This window comes from Electrona antarctica, assembly GCF_951216825.1.
Source record: "Electrona antarctica genome assembly, chromosome: 24".
Taxonomy (NCBI): Eukaryota; Metazoa; Chordata; class Actinopteri; order Myctophiformes; family Myctophidae; genus Electrona; species Electrona antarctica.
Window position 1 is genome coordinate 25,401,826 of NC_136803.1, and position 7,500 is coordinate 25,409,325.

The 7,500-nt window shown below is 44.2% G+C and overlaps 1 protein-coding gene across 3 annotated transcripts in view; it reads right to left on the reverse strand.

Moving 5' to 3' along the window:
- The window catches only part of LOC306916973 (partitioning defective 3 homolog B-like), a 308,458-nt gene that overhangs the window by 253,256 nt on the left and 47,702 nt on the right, over nt 1-7,500 (reverse strand). The window lies entirely within an intron of this gene.

Consider the following 7,500-nt stretch of genomic DNA (forward strand, 5'->3'; position numbering starts at 1 on the left):
TCAAGCATTCTCTCTCTCTCTATGCTCCCCTCCCCACACACACACACACGTGCGCGCACACACACACAATGTGTTTTCCACTTCCTGGCCTTATCACCCTCCTCCGTCCGCTGCGTGTGACGGCATCAATCACGCAAGAAGGCTCCACACACAAACACACACACATGCTACATCATTGCTACATTTGCGAATGTGCAGGAGCAATGAATGTTACAATGTTGCTGTGTATACGTGTGTGTTATGGTGCTCCGATTGATCGATCGGCCACCGATCCATCGGTGATCGGCCTGATTTTCACTCAAAAATAATGACGGTAATCATCATCATCATTATATAGTTACACTTCCTGGCCACGCCGCAATCCAGAGGTAATGTGGCGCCGATGTGGTGTTTTGGTTTTTGAAAATATGGTCTCTCTCTCTCTCTCTCTCTCTCTCTCTCTGTGTGTGTGTCTCTGCATCTCTCTCTCCCTTTCTCTCTCTCTCTTGTCTCTCAGGGCATTGTAATTAGTATGCTGGGAAAACAAATGGTCTTGTTATTTGTCCCGCTGCGTGCGTGTGGGGGGGGGGGGGGGGGGTGGGGAGGGGGGGGGTAGCGATATGAGCCTGGGGAGCAGGGCCGTCAACTACCGCTGAATAATGTCACTCCTCTGTCTCATTTGCATAATGGGCTCTCAGACACACACGTACGCACGCAAACACAGGCACACACACACACAAGCACAGAATATCAAGAGCCAAGCCATCTTCAAGCTGTCAGCAAATCGCAATGTTGCGGCAGTAACTGTCGCCGTGTGTGTGTGTGTGTGTGTGTGTGTGTGTGTGTGTGTGTGTGTGTGTGTGTGTGCCCATTTTCTGTCATGTCAGTTATTAAGCACTCCAACAGCAAGTACTGTAGTACTGTACATGACACAGACACACACACAACTGACAACGTGACATAATGCGACACCTTGTGAACTTGTAGATTTACTCGCACACACACACAGTCACACACACACACGTTGCATTAGACATGCAGAGGGCTTGCTGTGTGTGTGTGTGACAGCAGCAGTGTGCACAGAGGGGTGTTGTCTCTGCCGTTTAGTAGAATGTTAACACCTTTGATCCCGTTTTAAAACAAACTGCACACACAGCTACGTTCTGTGAGCAGGGAAGCACCCGTTTATCAGACACAGTGGTAGGAAAAGAGCACCTCAAATGTTTTATTTAAGTAAAACTATCAATACTGTAATATAGAAATACTCTGTCACAAGTAAATGTCCGAAATTCAAAATGTACTCGAGTTAAAGAAGTACAAAAGTATTGGTATAAAAATGTACTTAAAAGTACCAAAAGTAGAAAGTACTCTCCATGCAGAATGTCCCATTTCAAGTTTTCAAAAAATATTTTGAGAAAATAGCAGATCTACAAGTGACGCATTGTGAGCTTGTAGATCAGCTATTTTCAAATTGCCGAAATGTATATAGGGCTGAGGTGATTAATATATGTGTTGTAATTATAATCAAAATATGCAAATTAGCTAGTAACTAAAGTGTTCAAATAAATGCAGTGAAGTACAATATTTAGAGCTATGAGCTGCTAGATCTGCTATTTCTGAATAGCCAAAGTATAAAATATTATGGTTGAAATGGTTACAAGCCAACTCATTGCTATAGTGGACGATGGACGTACGGTACAAAGTGTTTGAGATTTTATGTATTTTGGTAGGCCCACATCATGATTTAAAAACTGCCTGCCATTACGTGCCAAAATTCCAAATAACTGCGTGTGCACCTTGCACGTTTTACACCAGAGTGTGTGTGTGTGTGTGTGTGTGTGTGTGTGTGTGTGTGTGTGTGTGTGTGTGAGAGAGAGAAAGAGAGAGGTAGCTATGATACAGATATTGTGCGCGCCCACGCATGATAGAGAGATGGGAGAGAGTTGAGAGCGCAGATTATGTATTCCTCATGGGTGGGACAGAAGAGACAGTGAGTGAGTGAGCAGTGAGAGTGGGTGAGTGGGATGCAGCAACTAGAAGAGATACCGTTTTTAACCCGTTTTGACCTGAGATCAGATTCTAAAAATGTCTTCTACATCCTGACAGTTTTCTGAAAAAGCTATGTTTCTATGTCAGTCGTTCTTCGATTTTTCAAAAATAGCAGACCTACAAGCTCGTAGCGCGCCACTCGGTGGCGCGCTATGAGCTTGTAGATCTGCTATTTTTCAATAGTTAAAGCATACCATAATGCTAACACCAAAAGGGGTTCCCGCCCCAAAATGGGTTAAAATGAGATTTTATGACATTTTTAACTCATGTCATCATGTCAACGTCACCACACACATAAATACAAACTATGAAAAACCACCAACATCAAATAATCAAAATCAGGACCATATACGTCCACTATAGCAATGAGTCCGCTGGTGATCGGAAGTGCAGCGGGCGGGTTGGATGTACGGTATATAGAGCGTCGCAGTCCCGCCCCCTACCATGGACCAGGAAATGATTCTCCGTTCATTTTCCTCATAGACATTTCAGAAAGTATTTATTTAAAGACGTTTACGCCGCGGACAAAGCCAACTCGAGTCGTGACAAATCATGACAACAAACACAATTTTTTGGGCCGAACAAATAATTAGAAAGAAGAAAAAAACGGCAGGTTACAACACTTTTTTTGTTCTTTTTCTTCTTTGTAATTATTTGTTTGGTCCAAAATATTGTTTGTGTTGTCATGAGTTGTCACGACTCGAGTTGGCTTTGTCCGCGGCGTAACCGTCTTTAAATAAATACTTTTTGAAATGTCTATGGGAAAAATGCATTGGGATTCATGTCCTGGTCCATGGTAGGGGGAGGGACTGCGACGCTCTATAGAGCATTGTCGCAATAATGTACCAAGTTGTGCATCATTAAAGTTATCTACAAAATACATCAATCGGAGAGAGGAGTAGATAGAGGAGAGCTCAAACCTCCCCATATCTTCTTGTGCCCTTGGCAAAGCAGGGCTTATTAAAGTGAATGCCTCCTGGCACAAAAAATCACCTCATACATATTTAGGAAACCACAGGTCAGTTTACCCTAAGCATTTTCATAACATCATTAGAAAACTTTCAGACATCATTAAAATCACATTCAGAGGTTAGGGGTGTGGGTGCTCTTAGAACTGATTGCTTTAGCCCATTTTGGGCGGGAAGTTGGGAACCCCTTTTGGTGTTAGCATTATGTTATGCTTTAGCTATTGAAAAATAGCAGATCTACAAGCTCATAGCGCGCCACCGAGTGGCGCGCTATGAGCTTGTAGGTCTTCAAGAAGAACGACTGACATAGAAACATCGCTTTTTCAGAAAACTGTCAGGATGTAGAAGACATTTTTTAGAATCTGATCTCAGGTCTGATTGCTTTAGAGATGTTGTGAATACCAGAATCAGTTGAGCTATACTGTGTTCGGTCAGACTTTCCGCATTCATTCAGCCAATGAAAAGCAGTGCTATAGTTTGGAATGGTGTTTATTTTGACAGCAAAAATTTGATTTAGTCTCACGGCCTGCTGGCTACACTGGGGACGGAACAGAACCGTATACGCAGCTATAGGTGACCGCACCGACAATTCAATTTAGTCGACGAAACCAAACACTGGTTTTGAAGAAACACGAGCCAACTTCCAGGAGGTATAGCAAGTTAGCAACACCTCTGAAATCTCTCTCTAGCGACCAGTCATATACACACATTTCCCCCACAGCGCGCAGTGGACATCTAGGTAATGGTATTAAAACCATTGGTTCCAGCTTTGCTGGCTGTATAGCCTATACGTACAAACTTCTTGGCTCGAGTCGAGTCGCCCACCAACAGCGCAATCTGTGGTGGGCGCAGTCTGGCTTCCAGAACTGTGGCAGTGAATTGACATTTGCCGGTCAGACACGGGGGCATGTGTTAGTCCGACATACCAATAGTCCGCAATGCGTTCCGATTAAGGCATATACAGTGCATGGCCGATTAACACATTTTGGGGGGGAACCCCTTTTGGTGTTAGCATTATGTTATGCTTTAGCTATTGAAAAATAGCAGATCTACAAGCTCATAGCGCGCCACAGAGTGGCGCGCTACGAGCTTGTAGGTCTGTTATTTTTGAAAAATCGAAGAACGACTGACAGTCTGACATAGAAACCGAGCTTTTTCAGAAAACTGTCAGGATGTAGAAGACATTTTTAGAATCTGATCTCAGGTCAAAATAGGGTTAAGACTCACCCGTGCGTTCCAGACATGCGTTGCAGGTTAAGACACATGCGTGGTCCGGGTTAAGACTCACCCATGGCTTTTTTCCGCGTGCGGTTAGGTTAGGGTTTGGGGTATAGGGTGTCGGACTGTTAGGGAGTCGGACCAAAGATATGCACCTCTCAAGTCACGGATGCTTTTAAAGAGAACTGGGTAATGTCCGGCTGATCTACAAGCTCGCCTATTGTCAGCATGAAACCAGTGTACGCCTACAATACTGTAAGCTACCACTTCGTTCTGTGTAGCCTTCGGCAACAGCAGCACACTTTACACGCACGCTGTGTGTACGCGCACACACACACTCCCAGTCCCAGCAGCTCTTCATGCAAACATTTTAGCACAAATACTTGTATGCATGCACGCACACACACACGTCACACACACAGAGAGAGAGAGAGCAATGTCAATTTCTTCTTCTTCTAATCAACCCATCTTTCTCCCTTCTCTCATTTCTCTGTCATGTGTGTGTGTGTGTGTGTGTGTGTGTGTGTGTGTGTGTGTGTGTGTGTGTGTGTGTGTGTGTGTGTGTGTGTGTGTAGTCTATGAGATGTTTTGTTTTTGTATTGTTGTCATTTATCTTGCACCCCCCCCCCCCCCCCCCCCTCCCTCCCTCTCTCTCTCTGTGTCTTTGAAGGAGAGATGATGCATAATTCAGAAGGGACCAAGCTGGTATCCTGACAGTAGTATAGAAACCCAATCATCTCACGGGCACACACACACATGCACGCACACACACACACACACACACACACAAGTCTATCTATTGGTTTAGTGCTGTGGTTTCCATCATTTTTCTGGATCGGGGCCCACTTGGAAAATCTCAAAAGTAACATGGTAAGTATACTTTGAGTTCCTATTTATTTGCATAATAACTAAAATATATATATATTTTTTTGCATTATATTAATGTTACATTACAATACTATTGTATTGTATGTATTTATTTTTTCACTGACATTAGTCACCAAAACAACACTTAATGTTTCAAAGAAACCATTGTGGTCAACTTATGGCCACAATGATGCTTATGGAACTCAGCTTTGCATCGTTCCTGACCGCATCACTGTCGTGCCTATATCACGGTAAAGTCTAACATATGTAATGTTGCTTAATGGGCTCTATGCATACACACCATTTTGGAGAGAACCTGGGCCTACTTTCTTCACAGGTGTTACTGATGATACTACTAATGAAGGCTCTGTTCCATTCTGGTCAAAGTGATGGTTACTGGGTTCCAAATGGCCCTATACACTACAGGTCTGTAACTCTGAGAGTTACATGAAGATGTCGGTTGAAAATGGGTGAAGTGGTCCTTTAACAGTGTGTGTGACCGCTATGTGGGCTGTTTGACGTCAGCATTTGTGTTGAATCGATTTCACAGAACAGTAAAAACTATAGGTCGTCTACATTTCATGAGCTTTCATTAGTCAGGTGAAACCACCTGACAAAAAGATATTTCACGCACGCACGCACGCTACGCACGCACGCACGCACGCACGCACGCACGCACGCACGCACGCACGCACGCACGCACGCACGCACGCACGCACACAAGAAAACATGCTGTAAGTGTACAGAGTTCTTGACATTAGACACACTGGCCCCACACGTAAAGAATAATACAATATACAGTACACTACACACGCACACAACTGCGATAAAATACACAAACACACAAGATGAAATCCACACAAAAAGAACTGTCCACTCACAGTCAGTCTCTCTCTCTCTCTCTCTCTCTCTCTCTCTCTCTCTGGGGGTATGTCGGTGGAATGTTTGGTCTGTGCTAGTTAAACAAGTCGAAAATTGGTTGCATTACCGGTGAGAGCGGTGCTAATCCCACCCATGCTCCAGTGTGGATCCATACAACACGCTACCAGATGTGAGGGGATTTACACTGGAATACACACACACACATGCACCCGCACATGGACACACACACACACGTGCACATGCACACACGCGCACGTGTTTGACGTAAAACATTTGTGTCGAATCGATTGCACAGAACAGTAAAAATCACACCCGTGTGAACTGAGTGGTGCAATGCACCTCTTGGTACCACAGCACCTCAAAGACCCTTAAAACAAGGCTCCAGGACAAACTGGTCAGGCTACTACTTGGCCTCACTCCCCGAACCCACCTCACCCCTGCCCACTTTGATAGGCTGGAATGGCTTAGGGTCGACGAAAGAGTACAGCATCTTGCAATGGGTCTGGTCCACAAGATTCGATACTCCACCAAGATACCCATGTACCTGTCTAAATACTTCCTTAATGTCAACGAAGTCCACACCCATAACACCAGAGGGAGTTCAACAAACCATGTGCAACCCAGACTCGGCACAAACAAGGGACTAAATTAATTTCGCTCCTATGCCACCAAAATGTGGAACGCGCTACCAATAGTCATTAAGGCATGCAAATCCCTTGACTCCTTCAAAACCGCTCTCAAAGGGCACCTACGGTCGGCTGCAATTTTGAACTGGCCCCCGTAAAATCTGAATCCCCCACCCACCCCTCATATCCCCTCACTGTATATGTTTTTTTCCCTTTTTAACTCCTCTATGATGATTTCCTGTTTTTGGCTATATAGTAGTGTATATTTAGTAGTGTGTATTTTAATTTTTTTCATTCCAAATTTTTCTAAATAGCGAAAAATTGTTGATCCACAAGCTTACGACGTCAGCTTGTAGATCAGCTATTTCTGCCATTTTTGAAAAAAGTTTGTAAATGTACGAACATCTTTCAACATGTAAACGATTGCCGATTATGCAAAAGTAATTGATAAGGCCATGATGGTGTAATAATTGTGACAGGCTAGTTGCATCCCCAGGACGATAAGCAGTAAAGCCGCGCAAGCATTTCACCAAACACAAACTTTCATGGAGCCAGTCAAACAAAGAGGAGCTGCATCCAGCCCATGTTTACTGCCAAAACAACCCAGCAAATGCTGACAGTCACTGTTCAAACACGCGTGTGTGCGCGCGTGCGTGCGTGCGTGCGTGCGTGCGTGCGTGCGTGCCTCTTCTCCCCGGTTTGATTGATCGCTCGTACCTTTTTAGGCTAAAGCTTTTTGGAAGCGTCTGAAATACTGGCCAGTGTTCGAAAAAGAAATACAAAATAAATAAAAATAATAAAAAAACAGTCCTGTCTCCACTTATGCAGCCCCCCCGCTATCACTAAGAAACTCAAACAGTCCTGTCAAGAAACCGCTGATGGGAAATACGAGGCGTTACAAAGCCATGATG